This window comes from Balaenoptera acutorostrata, chromosome 2, assembly GCF_949987535.1.
Source record: "Balaenoptera acutorostrata chromosome 2, mBalAcu1.1, whole genome shotgun sequence".
Taxonomy (NCBI): Eukaryota; Metazoa; Chordata; class Mammalia; order Artiodactyla; family Balaenopteridae; genus Balaenoptera; species Balaenoptera acutorostrata.
Window position 1 is genome coordinate 170295397 of NC_080065.1, and position 17244 is coordinate 170312640.

Sequence of the window (17244 nt, forward strand, 5' to 3'; positions counted from 1 at the left end):
TAATCGTAAGAAGTTTGAAGTCGGAGGAAAAGAATCAAGAGGAAATACTGGTAAGTGCCAGGAGCTTCTGGAAACTACATAAGAGATGAAGACCGCAGAATTGTTGAGCTTTCTAAGAGGCCCAATGACTCAGGTAAAAACAGAAGGCTTAAAACTGAAACCTGGGGATATATGTATACATACAGCTGATACACTTTGTTATACAGCAGAAACTAACACAACACTGTAAAGCAATTATACTCCAATAAAGATGTAAAAAAAAAAAAAAAACAAAACAAAACCCTGCAAAGTAACAATTGTTAGGACAAACAGTAAAGAATTATAAGAAAAATAATCACATGCCTGTCCCCACACAGAAATATCTTAAGCTCCATCTCAGCATTTCTCGATTGGCCTTTCACAAAATACAGTCCCATCAGCTGAATATAGGTTTCTCAAGTAACTGTGAGTAAGACTGAATTAAAAAAATGAAATCACTTCCTTCCTCCAAAACTTTTCAGAGTACGTAATGTAACAAAGTGAAACCTGAATTTCATGTCGGGATGTACAGTACGGCTCTTCCCATATGCTTCTGTCTTGTAACTACATCAACATCATCTAAAACCAGTGTTCTGCAGGACAGACATTGTGAAACGCTGTTCTCATCATGTAAGATATCAGGTCCTTCTCAAAATCCATTCTTCCTTCTGCCCTTTCTCATGTTGTCCCTGCCACCTGATGGGTCTCTCCTAAGCTCCACCTGCCAAAACCCTACCCATTTTTAGGATCCAAGAGATAATAAAGGCTTACATTACTAAAAAGCAGAGAAAGAAATCCCTTCCCAGGGATCTACATTTCCTTCCTAGGGAAAAGAAAAACTGTAAAGTATACCACAGTGACCTTAAGTCTATGAATGTAACTATGTTGTGTTACTTTGAGTTCTGTAAAAGTCAATGTGCTACAGTATATACGGATATGAATATTTGATCTCTTGCATGCAGATCTTGCTGATAACTTTCATCGTGAGCGAGGTTAATGATTCAGGAGCCACGCTATTTGGCTCAGCCCTTATAACCAGGGAATGTTAAAATTGGAAAGGTCCCTAGATATTAGCAAATCTATCCACCTCATATTCTAAGTAAGGAAACTGAGACGTTCGTAGATTGGATATTTATATTAACAAAGGATAAGGATATAAGATATTGGCAGATATATCTTTTAGATTAAGAATTTAGAGATTTTTATAGAATACTAAGACATTATGTCCACTGATACTGAGACAATGTGTTTTTGTTTTTGTTTTTCTTTTTTTTATTAATTAATTAATTAATTTTTGGCTGCGTAGGGTCTTCGTTTCTGTGCGAGGGCTTTCTCTAGTTGTGGCAAGCGGGGACCACTCTTCATCGTGGTGCGCGGGCCTCTCACTATAGTGGCCTCTCTCGCTGCGGAGCACAGGGTCCAGACGCGCAGGCTCAGCAGTTGTGGCTCACGGGCCCAGTTGCTCCCCGGCATGTGGGATCTTCCCACACCAGGGCTTGAACCCGTGTCCCCTGCATTAGCAGGCAGATTCTCAACCACTGCGCCAGCAGGGAAGCCCAGAGACAATGTGTTTCTTAGTCATCATTTTCTATTGCCGTGATGAAGCGAGGTGGTAGTCAGTAGTTGTACAAAGGGAAAAAGATAACTTTACAAACTCCCAATTTATATACACAGGGAAATTCATCATTCATGTTATTTAAGCTAACTGGATGCAGTTTATCAGCTACATTGAGGAATGGTGAAGTGTCTATACAATTAACATGTTCGTTTCTGTCATGAGCTCCCTGTTGTTCAAGTGAGTTAATGGTCAGCACTCAACTAGGCACTTAGAGTCCATTATAAATCTGGACTAAACGTTTATCTGTGGCATCTTTATTCTTCTTTGGTGCCCTTAGGCAGAATTAGCTCTCTTATGTTTTGATAAATTCAAGTATTAAACAGGGCTAAGGTTTCACAAGTTCTTTGGCCTAAACAGGGGGGTAAGGAGGACCAATGAGCTGGAGTACTTCTAGATTTGAGAATGGTCAGATTGAGGAAGAAGAGTCTTATACCAGAGGTGAAAGAAGACTTATTAGAATTACCTATTTTTAAAAATTCCAACCCTTTTCAATGTTCTAAAGTGATCATGAAGTACATGGGTATGCTAGGAAGTAAGGGAGTCAACCAAGAATATTCTGTAAGAGTTTGTGGATGGCAATAAAGAGGCAAGGAAGATAGAGAACAGACTAGAAAAGGCTTCGGTTGGCCATAATGAAGACAGAAGGAGAAGGAGAAGAAGAATGACAGATGCAATGGGAAAGAGAAAGCAAGAATAGAGAAGCAAAAGGGAAAGTAGAAAAATGAGACAAATTTGGAGAAGGAAATGAGGAAGAAACCTGGGTGAAAGAGGGAAGCACTGATGGTAGACCACATGACACTCAAAACTTAACACGATGGGGCTTCCCTGGTGGCGCAGTGGTTGAGAATCTGCCTGCCAATGCAGGGGACACGGGTTCGAGCCCTGGTCCGGGAAGATCCCGCATGCCACGGAGCAAATGGGCCCGTGAGCCACAATTACTGAGCCTGCGCGTCTGGACCCTGTGCTCCGCAGAGAGAGAGGCCGCGATAGTGCGAGGCCCCCGCTTGCCACAACTAGAGAAAGCCCTCGCAGAGAAAGGAAGATCCAACACAGCCATAAATAAATAAATAAATAAATAAAATTAAAAAAAAAAAAACTTAACACGATGCACATTTAACATGAGCCACCAATGGCCATGGTCATTACCCTCAAATAGTTTACAATATGTGTTTCAAAGACATTTATAAATTGAAAATGCCATTAAAATAAGTGCCAGGGTAAAAGTATTCATGGAATTGTATGGGAGAATAAAAAGTCTCCCGTCAAAGAGCCTTCTGAGACATAGGAAAAAAAAGAAAAACCTAAAAAGCATAAGAGTCTTCCTATTTTCATTTCCAATGATACATCCCAATCTTGATGATCAATCAGCGATTTAAATGTCAACTATAAACCCAGTATTTTATTAGCTGCTATGCAGTATACTGGAGCAATAGAAGAGAGAGGACCTCAAACCCTCTGTTCCCTCAAACTGAAAGGCAGGCTTCCTGACCCCTCCAGACCACTACTGGACACAGGGAACACACACACTAATGTTTCAGGACCCCAACCAACAGTCACCTGCTTTGTGATTACTTCCGTGACACACCCCCACTAACACCACTGACTCTGCTGCTCCTACGGGACATTACATATATTTCCTATTTTAACACATACCACAGTGCATTATAATTATGATTGCAGATACATGTTCTAACAATTTAAAGAGAATGATGACTTTTTTGCTCTTTACATCTTGCTATTTCCCTTCTCATAATATTTCTTGAAGAGAAACCATAAAAATGTAAACAAACACAAAAAACAGAAATTATACAAAATGTGTGCTTTGCGGCTTAACACAAACTTAAGTAAAATTCGTTCTGACAGCATCCAGCATGACAAACTTCCATGGTACAAATGACAATGGACCAAGGTTTGAGCAGGTACAGGAGACAATCCAGGCATGAACAACACCAAGAAAAGGTAGACAGGAAGTAACATGGTGCGTAGGAAATCACGAGACCAGTCTGATGGGAAGAGACTTAAACAAGACTGAAACTCACTTTCTAAACCTCCATCTCCAATTGGACAATTCGCAAGACACAGGTGCACCAAAGTGGCCTATTTATTCAATCCCTTTAATGGGGAGAACAGTTTAAAATTTTACCCGTTTAGTTTGCCCCAAAAGCAACTATCAAATGTTGGCAGGACACAATGAAGGCTTACCTTTGTTAACGTAGTTAAGTCTCTCTCTCTCAGAACTAGCCCATTTAGCTCCAGGTTCCTTATTGCACCCGACGCACTTACACAGCATTCATGAGCTTTACACAACTGGAAGGTCATATCTTTATTTCTTATTGCAGGAACACAACTTCTGGAAACTTTATTTCTGTCACAACCTAAAGCAAAATTATTGTAAAATGAGTGATTTAAACCGTACATTTTATCATCATTAAAAAGCATCTAAAAAGAAAAAAAAGCATCTGCTCTGTGCTAAGGATTAGAAACGACTCCTGCCCTTAAAACCTCGTTAAGGAGGGACATGTATAAACTCAAAATTTCAATCACATGAGATAAAGAACCATAACCTTTATGCACAGAGGTTCCTATGGAGGCAAAAAGTTATATCTAAGTGATGGCTTCATGATAACTCTGAAGTACAATCGAGAAAGCTGAGGCTCTGCAGAGGTGGAGGAGGAGGTGCAGTAACTGCAGAGGGAGCACCTCTGCAAAGACACTCAAGCCTGACACCTGCTGGGCACTGTAAATACTGCAGGTGGGGATGACTAAACGCCGGGGGGTCCAAGTGTGAGAAGGGACAGAAAATAGAGATGTTGGTCGAAGCAAGCCTGGGAGAGAGCATGGCTTGTATCCCACAGGTGATGAGCCCTGGGGCTACCACAGGCTGAGTAAGGGTGCCTCCGCTGATTAGAAAAAGGCGCCCCGCTGCTGAAGGACTGATTAGATAAAGGGAGTGATCACAAAAAGCTCCCCTTCCTCAGGGCCAAAGAGCCCCAGGAGGCTTGGCCAAGCACAGTTCAGACTACACGCCTCTGGGCAGAGCACACGCTGGGCGGCTAGTACGCACTAACTCTGTGTGGGCAAGTCATTAGCAGCATTATTTTAGGCGTATCTTTTCATGTTAGAAGATCACTCAACCCGAGTAGGCAGATGAACTTAGAGGAACTGAGTCCAGGGGCCGCGAAACCACCCAGGAGCTTCTGCCATAGTCCGGGCAAAATGTAATGTGGATGAAGAAGCAAATTTACGAGGAGGCCAAAATCTACAAGCTAGACCCACTGGATGAAAAACACAAAGAAAGTTCAGTGAAGGACCTCTGAAGAGAATGGGCTCTGCAATAAATTTTTCTTACAATCAAGGTAAAATATTAGGCAACATTAAGTACAGTGGCCTTTAAGGTCCCTTCCAGCTCTAATTTCTTTTGATTTCTAACTTATTACTCTGGTTAAGTAAAGTCCCTTCAGAGGGACAGAACAGTTCCTACACCTGAATGGGATGCAAAGAATAATCTGACTTCTCTTCACCAGGGGATGAGTTGAACTGTCCTTGCAGAAGATATAACACACGGTGTGAAGCCCAGATCCTAGAAAACGGCCAGGCACACAATAAGTATTCAGCTTTTTGAAAACAAATGAGCAATCATTTCCTCTCCTAGATCTTCACACCCTTCCTATGCTGGCTACTTTCTTTCAGCTTATAAGCATCCTCAATATACCCACTGAAAAAACTCTCACACCTATGACTCTTTGGACCTTCTTGTGGGTAACCTAAGTCTCTCCCATGCCTTCAAACACCTGTCCTCCCAAAAAGCCCAGATCTGTACCTTGGGCCCAGACCTGTCTACCAGGCCCCTCAAAAGCACTGAAGATGAAGTAAGATCCTCTCCCCAGCCCCAATCCCTTCCTACTGTGCTCTGTATCTCACAAAAAGATGCAGCTGTAAACTGTCACCCACGCTTGCTGCCCTCCCTTTTCTAACTGGTCACCAGGCCCCACCCATTCCCTCTCGGATCTCCGAAATCCAATCCAACCTTTTACAACTTAAGTGGGACCCTTAGATTACAATGCAGCCTGCACCCCATCAAGTGCTTTCCACATGGAGGTCCGAGTGAGTCTCTAAACCAGAAGTCCATCTCACTGTTGTTCAGCGTTTCCCACAGCCTTCAGGATAAACATTAAAACCTCTGACAGGACAAAGGCCCTTTTCTGTTTGGCCCCAGTAGGTTTCCAGTATCAACTCTCATTTCTTTCCCAAAACCTGAGTTCCACTCGTGTACCTTAGTTTTGCCATATTTTCTTATATTTCTCAAACTTTGACACACACTGCTCCCTCCTGCCACCCCAGGAGCTTCTATATATCCTGAGAAAGGATAGCACCTCCTCCAAGAAGCCTGAACTCTCCCTTCCAAGATTCTGTGCTCTGCAAAGGGGAAGGGGGGGAGGGATAAATTAGGAGTTTGGGATTAACATATACACACGACTATATATAAAATAGGTAATCAACAAGGACCTAATGCATAGCACAGGGAACTCTACTTCATATCCTGCAATAACCTGCACGGGAAAAGAATCTGAAAAAGAATGGATATATGTATAACTGAATAACTGTGCTGAACACCTAAAATTAACACAATATTGTAAATCAAGTATACTCTAATATAAAATAAAATTTAAATTAAGAAAAAAAAAAGATTCTGTGCTCTGCAGCACCAGAACTCACTTCTTCCAGAGCACTGACTACTGTGTCTGTGTTTACTTGCCGCCCAGTAGAAGGGGAGATGACCTAGGGCATAAGCATCGTCTCCAGCAGCCCTTGGTTCTGACAACTCATTCAAGTGCCAGGATACTTTACACACATAACCTGCTTAATTAATTCTAAGAACCCACAGAAAGAGTGGTTTTTAATGTCATTTTACAAGTGTGGGGATTGCAGTTCAAAAGTAACCTGGGCTTCCCTGGTAGCGCAGTGGTTGAGAGTCTGCCTGCTAATACAGGGGACATGGGTTCGAGCCCTGGTCTGGGAAGATCCAACATGCCGTGGAGCAACTAAGCCCGTGCACCACAGCTACTGAGCCCGTGCACCTAGAGCCCATGCTCCGCAACAAGAGAAGCCACCGCAATGAGAAGCCCGCACACCGCAACAAAGAGTAGCCCTCACTTGCTGCAAATAGAGAAAGCCCACGTGCAGCAACAAAGACCCAACGCAGCCAAAAGCATAAATCAATAAATAAAAATCAAAATTTTTAAAAACACAAAAACACCATCACAGAAATATCCAGAAAAATATTTCACCAAATAACTGGGCATGGTGGCCCAGACAAATTGACATGTAAAATTAACCACCTAAGCCATAGTTTTACCATCTTTTACTGAGAAATTTGACTTATCTGAACTATTTTGATACCTAGAAGATACCTTCTAGAGGTAACACCCTCAGTTTTTGACATGGTAGGCAGCAGAGGGAAAGAGCCCATTTGCCCAGTCAGATGACACCTAAAAGGATAAAATGCTGTCTTCTCTCTCCAACCCACAAGGATGAATGCCAAAAACACATCACTTATATCTGTTTTAGCTAACATATGATAGGTCTGGAACAGACCTATGCTCCCAGCAAGTCTCATGAAATGCTGTTTCATTAAGGGGAGACTTTACTTGCTAAGATTAGAAGCAAAAGAGGGTGGTGGATGAAAAACTGCCCAAGGATATAAGTTCACGCAAGGGAGCAGGAGAGAGAATGGGTATCCGAAGATGTGCGCTCTGAGCCAACACTAATTGCACAGCATCAGGTTGTAATTCAGGCAGCCAAACTGCTGGGGTTTCCCCCCCCCCCCTTTTTTTTTCCTCCAAAGAGGGACAAATCAAGCATACTGACAAAGGAAGAGCATTAGTCACCACAGATAAACTCCTTTTTAGAGGTGATACCGCAAATGATTTGGCTCAGTGTAGACTATGATTTGGCTCCACAAACCATAAGCTAGAGCACTTCATGCCAGGCCCCTCCTCAAATATCCATGATAGGTAGAAATTAGGCATCAGTAGTTTTTGAAATCTTCCCAGGTGATTGTAATATGCAACCAGGGCTGAGAATCTGGAGATGTAGAGAGAATTTAAATTGAACTTTAGTTTAACAGTAAAACAAGCTCTGACTCTACTGGCTGGAGCTAGACAAGGGATATGGATTTAGTGGGATGAGAAGATAAAGAACACCAGGGAGTAAATCAAATGCTTTACACCTGTGCTTAGCTAATTGTTACTCAGATAATTCAGACAATCTTACAGCACCTGAACCCTGAAATTCCTTAGCTCTGTTTTAAAAAAAGTAACTCTTCAAGTACCTGAACTCTGAGAATCACGTAAATCATAAAGAAAAAGAAGAAATCTTACTTTTTGAATTAGTTGATTTCATATATACTGTTTCACTTTCATGATATTAACTAGATATCTTTCTTTCCATTTTATGTTTGAGGAAAGTAAGGCTTTAAAAATCTCAGTAACTTTCTCAAGGTCACTTGTTAAGGGTGTGGTAGGCAGCATAATGGCTCCTAAAAATGCCCTCACCCTAATCCCTAGAACCTATTAATATCTTACGTTACATGGTAAAGAGGACTTTGCAGATATGACTGAAGTTATAGACCTTGAGATAGAAAGATTATCCTGGATTACCTCATGGAACAAATCTAATTGCATGAGTCCGTAAAAGCAGAAAATCATTCCCAACTGTAGAAAGAGAAAGAGAGAGATGTCCTAATAGAAGCAGAATCAGAGAGATGCAACATTTTGGGTTTTGTAGGTGGAGAAAGGGGACTCTGAGTCAAGGACTATAAGTGACCGCTGGAAGCTGATAAAGTCCAGGGAACAGAAACACCCCTAAGAGCCTCCAGAAAAGAATGTAGCTCTGCCAACACTTTTTTTTTTTTTTTAACCATCTTTATTGGAGTATAATTGCTTTACAATGGTGTGTTACTTTCTGCTTCATAACAAAGTGAATCAGCTATACATATTCATATATCCCCATATCTCCTCCCTCTTGCGTCTCCCTACCACCCTCCCTTCCCTAACCCACCCCTCTAGGTGGACACAAAGCACAGGGCTGATCTCCCTGTGCTTTGTGGCTGCTTCCCACTAGCTATCTATTTCACATTTGGTAGTGTATATATGTCCAAGCCACTCTCTCACTTCATCCCACATTACCCTTCCCCCTCCCTGTGTCCTCAAGTCCATTCTTTATGGCTGAGTCTTTATTCCTGTCCTGCCCCTAGGTTCTTCATAACCATTTTTTCTTTTTTTTTTTAGATTCCACAGATATGTGTTAGCATACGGTATTTGTTTTTCTCTTTCTGACTTACTTCACTCTGTATGACAGTCTCTAGGTCAATCCACCTCACTACAAATAACTCAATTTCATTTCTGGCTGAGTAATATCCCATTGTATATATGTGCCACATCTTTATCCATTCATCTGTCGATCCTGCCAACACTTTTACTTGACTCAATTGAGACCAATGTCAGACTTGTAAGGTAATAAATTTACGTTGTTTTGAGTCACTCAATTTGTGGTAATTCGTATGAAAGCAATAAAAAACAAGTACAGAGGTCCTACAAGAGCCAGGCTACATATTTATATTTAAATATTTCTAAAATGAATTTAACCTTGTGATTGACAGCAGCAGCAGCTTCCAAGGGATCCCACCACACACCTGAGGCAAAAGCAGCCTAATAAAGAAGCAGTGACAGCAGCAGCTCACTGCCCCACACCTGGGGTAGAGGGGGATTTGATCAACTGTAGCAGCAGCATAGCCTGAATGGGAATGCATCCTCCTGGGGCACTAGTCCCATCAACATTAGTCTAATCTGCTAGCATCTGCTGTGCCAACAGGCCCAACATATACAAACCCTCCAACTCAGCAGCATTAAGTGAGCCAGGCTCAGTGTTTCCTGAAACTCATATCCAATGGCACTGGAAAGCCCAGATATCACCTACTGTTATGAAAACATAAAAAAACAATAACAGAAGACTGGGAACTTCAGAAAGAAAAGGGGAACAATGGAATGGGTGAAAACAAATGGGGTAAATATAAGAGACTCTCATTAGCTTCATGAGTTTCTTAAATCCTATATGATGGTCAAAGCAAAAATTATGACACCATCTGATGTGGTTCTCAATGTATCTAAAGGAAATACTACAGAAAATCATACTTTAAAACTGGGGAATACTAAGAGACCTAAATGGAAGTAACATTTTGAAACTTCACTTGAAATAATAAAACACTGATTCCAGTAGGCTATGATAAGTTACATATGTATAGTGTAATGCCAAAAGCAACCACTAAGAAAACTATACAAACAGTATACACAAATGATTATAAGTAAATTAGATTAAAATGGACTTATTAAAAAATGTTTAAGTAACCCACAAGAAGGCAAAATAAGAGAAACATAGGATTCAGAAACTAAGGTAAAAGACAAAACAAAAAATAAAATGGTAGACCTAATCTTTAACATAGCAATAATTACATTAACTGCAAATGATCTAAGTAACCAAGTCAAAGACAGAGATTGGAAGAGTAGATGAAAAAAATCACAAGCATGATCCAACTATATACTGTCTATAAGAAGCTTACTTTAAACATCATGATCTAGGTAGTTCAAAGTAAAAGGATGAAAAAGATATATCATATGACCATTAATCAGAAAAAGCAGGAATGGTTATATTAATATCAGATAAAGTAGATTTCAGAGCAAAGGAAATTATTAGGGGCAAAGAGGGTCATTACATAAAGATAACAGGAATAATCCACCTAGATGACCTAGTGATACTAAGTGTGTGTGCACCAAACAAAAGAACTTCAAAACACATGAAGCAAACACTGAAAAAGGTAAAAGGAGAAAATTTTAAATCTACAATTATTATTTGAGACTTCAACACAGCAATTTATAGAACTACCAGAGAGAAAAATCAGCAAGGATATGGAAGAACTGAAAACATCATCAATCAACAGGATAGAACTGACATTTAAAGAACACACTCAATAAAAGCAGAATACATATTCAAGTGTCCATGGAACATTCACTCATATACCATATACTGGGTGATAAAAAAACATTAGCAGATTTAAAAGAATTAAAATCATAGAGAGTATGTTCTCTAGCCATAATGGAATCAGACTAGAAGTCAATAACAGAAAGACAACAGGAAAATCTTCAATCACATGAAAACTAAACATCACAATTCCAAATAACTCATGGGTAAAAAGTCAAGGAAAAAATTTTAAATGCATAGAATAAAAGAAAATGGAGGTATAACAGATCAAAGTTTGTGGAATGAAGTGAAAGCAATGCTGAAAGGGAAGTTTATAGCACTAAATTGGGAAAGTAAATATTACAAAGCAATCATCTAATTTTCTATATTAAAATAGTAAAAACGGAAGAGGAAAAAACACTAAACAAGCAGAAAGAAGGAAATAATAAAGATGAAACAAAAATCCATGAAACTGAAAACAGGAAAATGGGGGGGGAAATCAATGAAACAAAAGGCTGGTTTTTTGAAATAAACAATCTTCTCAATAAAGATGTAGCAAGACTGATCAAGATAAAAAGAGAGATGGCACAAATCACAGATATCAGAAATGCAACCGGGGATACCATGACATATCCTGCAGGTTAATAAGGGACAAGTTATTATGAACAAGTCTACACTATAAATTCAAAAATGTAGATGAAATGGACCCATGCTTCTACACCCAAAACTACCAAAACTCAGCCAAGATGAAATAGATAATCTCAATTTTCCTGTAACCATTAGAAACACTGACTTTTCATTTAAAAACTCCCAAAAGAAATATTCAGGCTTAGATGTTTCACTTTTACCCAAGACTTAAAGAATTAACACCAATTTTACATGACTTGATAAGAAATAGAAGTAGAGGGAACAGTTCCTAATTAATTTTATGAAGCCAGTATTACCTTGATACCAAAACCAGACAGGGATAGTATAGAAAGAAGAAAATCACAGACCAATATTTATTATGAAATTGCCTGTAAAAATCATCAGCCAAATATTAGCAAATTAAATCCAGAAATATATAAAAAGAATAATATACCATAACCAAATGGTATTTATTCCAGTTATGCAAAGTTGGTTAAATATTTGAAAATCAAATAATGCAATCCACCATATCCAATAGATTAAGGGGGAAAAGTCATATAATCCTATCCATTAATGCAGAGAAAGCATTTGACAAAATCCAATCCCATTCATGATTTTAAAACAAGAAGAAAGAAAACTCCAAGCAAACTAGGAATAGAAAAGGAACATACTGAAACTCATAAAGATGATCTACAACCTATACCGACATTATAGTTAACTGTGAAAGACTGAATGCTTTCTCTGTAAGATCAGAAACAAGGCACCGATATCTGCCCTCACCACTTTTATTAAATATATTACTGGAGGTTCTAGTAAGAAAATAAAGCAAAAATAAAGAAATACATACATTCAAAAGTTAAGTTTTTAAAAAGTTTATTTAAAAGATAAAAGGACTATTCCTACTATGTTGAATAGGAAGGAATATATCCTACTGAATGTTGAATAGTAATATATCCTATTCTATTGAATAAGGAAAAGTAAAACTGTCTACATCTGAAGATGAGATGACAATCTAAATGGAGACAATACCAAGGAATCCACAAAAAGCTTGAGAAATAATATTAGTTTGTAAATGTTTTAGAGTACAAGATCAACACAATTTTATCAAATTATGTATTAATAACAAATGTGTACAAGCTTAAATAAAAATATGTGATGCCATTTACAACTGACCTAAATAAATACTTAAATGTAAGCCCAATAAGACATTTATAGGACCTCTATACTGAAAATGACAAAATGCTGATGAAGAAAATTTTAAAAGTCCCAAACAAATAGGGAGACATACCTTGTTCATGGATTAGAAAACACAACATAATAAAGATGTCAATTCTCCCCAAGTTAAGAGGCTTAACACAATTACTCTTAAAATGCCCTCAAGGTTTTTGTGGATATAGACAGGCTTATTCTAAGATTTATATGGTAAGAAGAGGCTGAAGAATAGCTAAAACAATTTGTAAAGGAAGATTAAAATGGGAGGAATTAATCTACCCAATTTCAAGATTTTGCAGTAATGATGGAGGCTAGATACATAGATCAATGGAATGGAACAGAGAACCCGGAAAGAGACTGACATAAATACATTTAACTTGTTTTTGACAGCAGTGCAAAAGCTATCAAGGAAGAATAGACTTTTCAAAAAATGGTACTGCAACAGTTGGACATCCCTCGACAAAAACAAACAAATAAAAAATGAACCTTAACCTAAACCTTACACACCTTACACAAAAATTAAATCAAAGTGGATCATAATCTTAAATGTAAAAGCAGGACATTTTTAGAAAAAAAAAAATAGGAGAAAATCTTTGGCATCTAGAACTAGGTGAATAATTCTTAGACTTGACACCTAAAGTATGATCGATAAAAGCAAAAACTGATAAATTGGATCTCATCAAAATGAGTGAAAAATGCTTCATAGAAGATCCTTTTAAGTGGATGAAAACTCAAATTACACAGTGGGAAAACATATTTGAAAATCCCAGATGAGACAAATGACTTGTATCTATAATATACAAAGAACTCTCCAAACAACTTACAAAAATCCAACTAGAAAATAGGCAGAAGACAGGAACAGACATTTCATGGAAGAGAATATACACATGGCAAAGAAGCACATGAAAAGATGTTCAACGTCGTTAGCCATTAGGGAAATGCAAATTAAGACCATAATGACATATCAGAGAATAACTAAAATTAAAGTATAGTGACAGCATCAAATGCTGGCGAGTACGTAGAAAAATTATATCACATCACTGGTGGGAATATAAAATGGTTTAGCCACTCTGAGAAACAGCTTGACAGTCTCTTTTAATCCTAAAAGTAGATTCACCCTACAATGCAGTAATTGTCCTCTTGAGCATTTATCCAAAAGAAACAAAAACTTAATGAAGTTCCCACAGAAACTTACACATAAATGTTCATAGCAGTTTTATTTATAATAGCCCAAAACTGGCAACTACCCAAATGTCTTTCAATGAGTGAATGTTGAAACAAATTGTGATAAAATCTTATGATAGAATACTACCGAGCAACAACAAGGAACAAATTATTAATATATGCAAAAATTGAAATGAACTTCAAGGGAATGATGCCGAGGGAAAAATTTTAAAAAGCCAATCTCCGAAGATGAAGTAATTCATGATTATGTTTACATATTATTCTTAAAATAACAAAACTGTGGAGATGGAGAACCGATTAGAAGTTGCCAAGGGTTAGAGATGGGAGTAGAAGGTACAGCGGGGGAACTTTGTGAGGTTTTTGTGGTCCCAGTACAAATAATACAGCAATCTTGGTTTTAATCCCTAAAGAGTTTTAAAAGCAATTCCTAATAAAGAGGTGTCCAGATATTTAGCAATGGCAGCAGATTAGAGGTATAGCTCCCCAACATGACAACTTCGAAAGAGATCTATACTATCAACACTAATTTAATGCATATGTTAATTTTTAAAAGGCCAGTCACAATACTTAAATGGTACATATCTTAACGATATTATTCTGGGTATCCAGCTACACCAGATGGACTAGCAGGATTTTCTGTACATTCAATCTTATTTAAGACAGTAAATCTTATAATAAGACAGTGAAAAAAAGAAAAAGAAAAAGAACAAACCTCAACTACAATTGGATATTCTCATAGGAAGATGAGGTGAAAATATGTAGCAGCGGTTCAAACGCTTAAGCAGTGGCACCTAAATTTGGCTGCACATTAGAATCATCTGAAGCACTTTTTAAAAACCCTCACACCGACGGTTGGTCATCCTAGACCAATAAAATCATTTTAAATCTCCTCAGACGATGCCAATGTCTAGCCAGAACTGAGAACCAGCGGACTAAGCAGAAGGGGATGTTTCTACAAAGATCTCTTAACAGTAAGTCCTTTCACCCAATCAGATTTACCTCCCCGCAAAAGGGTAAAGAAGGCTAGATGTTGTCCATACTTGCTTAGCTTTAATTAGCACTTGTGACTTGCCCAAAACCTACATCTTGTTTCCCCTAAATTTCATGTTATTCCCTAAGCTTTTCAAACCCAGGGCTAAGGGGTTTGCCAGGATGAGATTTTAAGTGCTCACACAGGGGAAGTCCCTGGCAAACCAGGACAGCGGTCACTCTACACTGAAATGTAAAGCATCCTAAATAACCCTGCCACTGCTCCCAGATATTAGTCTGTGCCAACCAGTGGAGAAAAGGCATTCTCCATTACTACCACGGCAAATGCTCCTGTACTTGCCTTGGCCAGTCCCTATCTTTTGCAGGCGCCACTCCCCTTCACCTGCTGGTGGACGCTTTGGTCAGCTGACAATGCAGATATTTTCAAACTTTAAGGTGAATAAAAATCACCTGGAGGGCCTGTTATAACAGAGATCACTGAGCCCCACCAGAGTTGCTGATTCCATAGGGCTGGGACCGGGCCCTAAAACTTGAATATCTAACACATTATCAGGGGACGCTGGTAAAGCTGGTCAGGTAAAGTCTGGTAAAGCCGGTCAGGAAAAAGAAACCCGACGTGTCAGATCATGAAGTACGGAAGGGCAAGCCCGCCGGCAGTCCAGGCCCGGGGGGACCGGGGTCCCCAGCCCTACAGAGCCAACGGCAGCCCGGCTCGGGCGCCCCTCGGAAGCACGGGGTCCCCGCGGCCGAGTCTGCGCCCCCAGCCGGTCCCGGCTCCCCTCTGCCCACTCTGCGCGCGGGGGCTGGAACGGCCGCGGAGAACCACGGGGGGGCGGGAAGGGGGGCTCCAAAGGGTCTGGCGACTCGAGTCGCTCCGTTTCTCGGTGGGCTCAGCGCACGCCGTGGGGGAAGAGGGGCGGGGGTCCGGGAAGAGGGGACGGGCGGCACTCACGTAGACCGGCAGCGGCCACGGGTAGACGGCGGGCTCGGCCCCCACGGGCGACTCCAGCCTCAGCTTCTCTCCCATGTCTTCGCGCGCGGCCCCCCCACCAGGCTAGTCTGGCGGTTAGGGGAGGGGCGGGGCGCCGCCGGCGGGGGCGGGACAGGCGGGCGGGCCGGCGGGAGGCTGAGGGGAGGAGGCCTGGCCTGGGCCTCAGCCGGCGCCGCCGCCGCCGCCGCCGCCGCCGCCGCCGCCGCGCTCCCGTCCGGCCCCCGGCTCCCTCTTTGTGGTCACCGGCCCGGGGCCTCCAGCGCTGCTGCCAACTCCGGCCGGTGTGAGGCGAGCACAACGAGCCGGGGCCGAGCTGAACCACTCACTCGTGGCGAGCGCCGCCCGCCCCGTGGACACGCCCCCTCTCACGCACGCACGCACGCACGTCTTCGGCTGCCCCCGGCCACCCCCACCGGCCCGAAGTGGGGACCCGGGGAGACACCTCGGGGCCTGGGGTGGCGGGTTCGACTCCCGCCCTTGACGTACCGTGACACGCCCCCCCCCCCCAATAATAAGACTATAATTCCTCATTAAGTATGACAGCCGGAATCCTGGCTTCTGTTCACAAAAATGCCGTGTATTTAGCCTATGCTAGGCACCAGACCCTGGACGCTCAGTACTGGCAAAAAAGGAAATGCCCTGCCCTCATGGCGCTGCCATTTTAATTGGAATAGTAGTGACAATGGTCAAGGGAGAAAATAAAGTGTCATCATCGCCACGGGGATGGTTAATCTCATGTGCGCACTGCGTGGGGCCCCGGCAGCCACAAACATTATTCCAGATGTGGCCAGGAAGGTATTTTTCAGAAGAGATGAACACTGAAATTGGTCCACTTTGAGTAAAGGAGATTGTCAATGCCGCGGCGTGGGTGGGCCTCGTCCATCAGTTGAAGGACTGGAGAGAAAAATGAGGTTCCGTAGAAAGAGGGAACTGTTCCTCCAATGGCCTTGGGACATCAGCTCTTGCCTGTGTCTCCAGCCCAGAGTCCTGCCCTGACTTGCCTGCCTCACGGTCACATGAGTCAACTCCTTAAAACAAAACTATATATGTAAAAATACTGAATATATACAAGCCTATTAATTTGTATATGTGTGTATACATATTATATATATGTATACACATATGTTTATATGTGCGTGCGTTTGTAGTATATGTGTAAGTACTATATACAGTATACATACAAGCCTATATATTTGTGTGTATATATTGTATACATGAATGTCTGTGTATATATATAGAATACATATTATAAATGTGAACATGCTGTAAATATACACACACCCATATATTAATATATGGGCGTGTGTATATATACAGTATATGTACACTGTATGTATGTATGTATACAGTGTATATTTATATATAGGTGTGTATATATGTTGTATACCTGTATGTGTATATGTTTCCAGGTATTATATGTATATCTGTATATACTATTATATACACACTTGCGTATGTATTTATATGTGTATGTACATGCGCATATTTACATATAGGTGTGTATGTGTGTGTATACATTGTATATATGTATGTGTCTATATCTTATATATATGATATATGTATGTATATATACGATGAATTTATATAT

At 40.6% G+C, this 17244-nt stretch overlaps 1 long non-coding RNA gene across 1 annotated transcript in view; it reads right to left on the minus strand.

The window, feature by feature from the left end:
• The window catches only part of LOC130707094 (uncharacterized), a 29588-nt gene extending 13578 nt beyond the window's left edge, over positions 1-16010 (minus strand). Inside the window, exons 1-2 of the long non-coding RNA XR_009007084.1 lie at positions 15618-16010; positions 3839-4011 (exon numbers count right to left, since the gene is read on the minus strand). This is a non-coding gene — a long non-coding RNA (uncharacterized LOC130707094). The remainder of the gene's footprint in view (positions 1-3838; positions 4012-15617) is intronic.
• Between the last annotated feature and the right edge of the window lie 1234 nt (positions 16011-17244).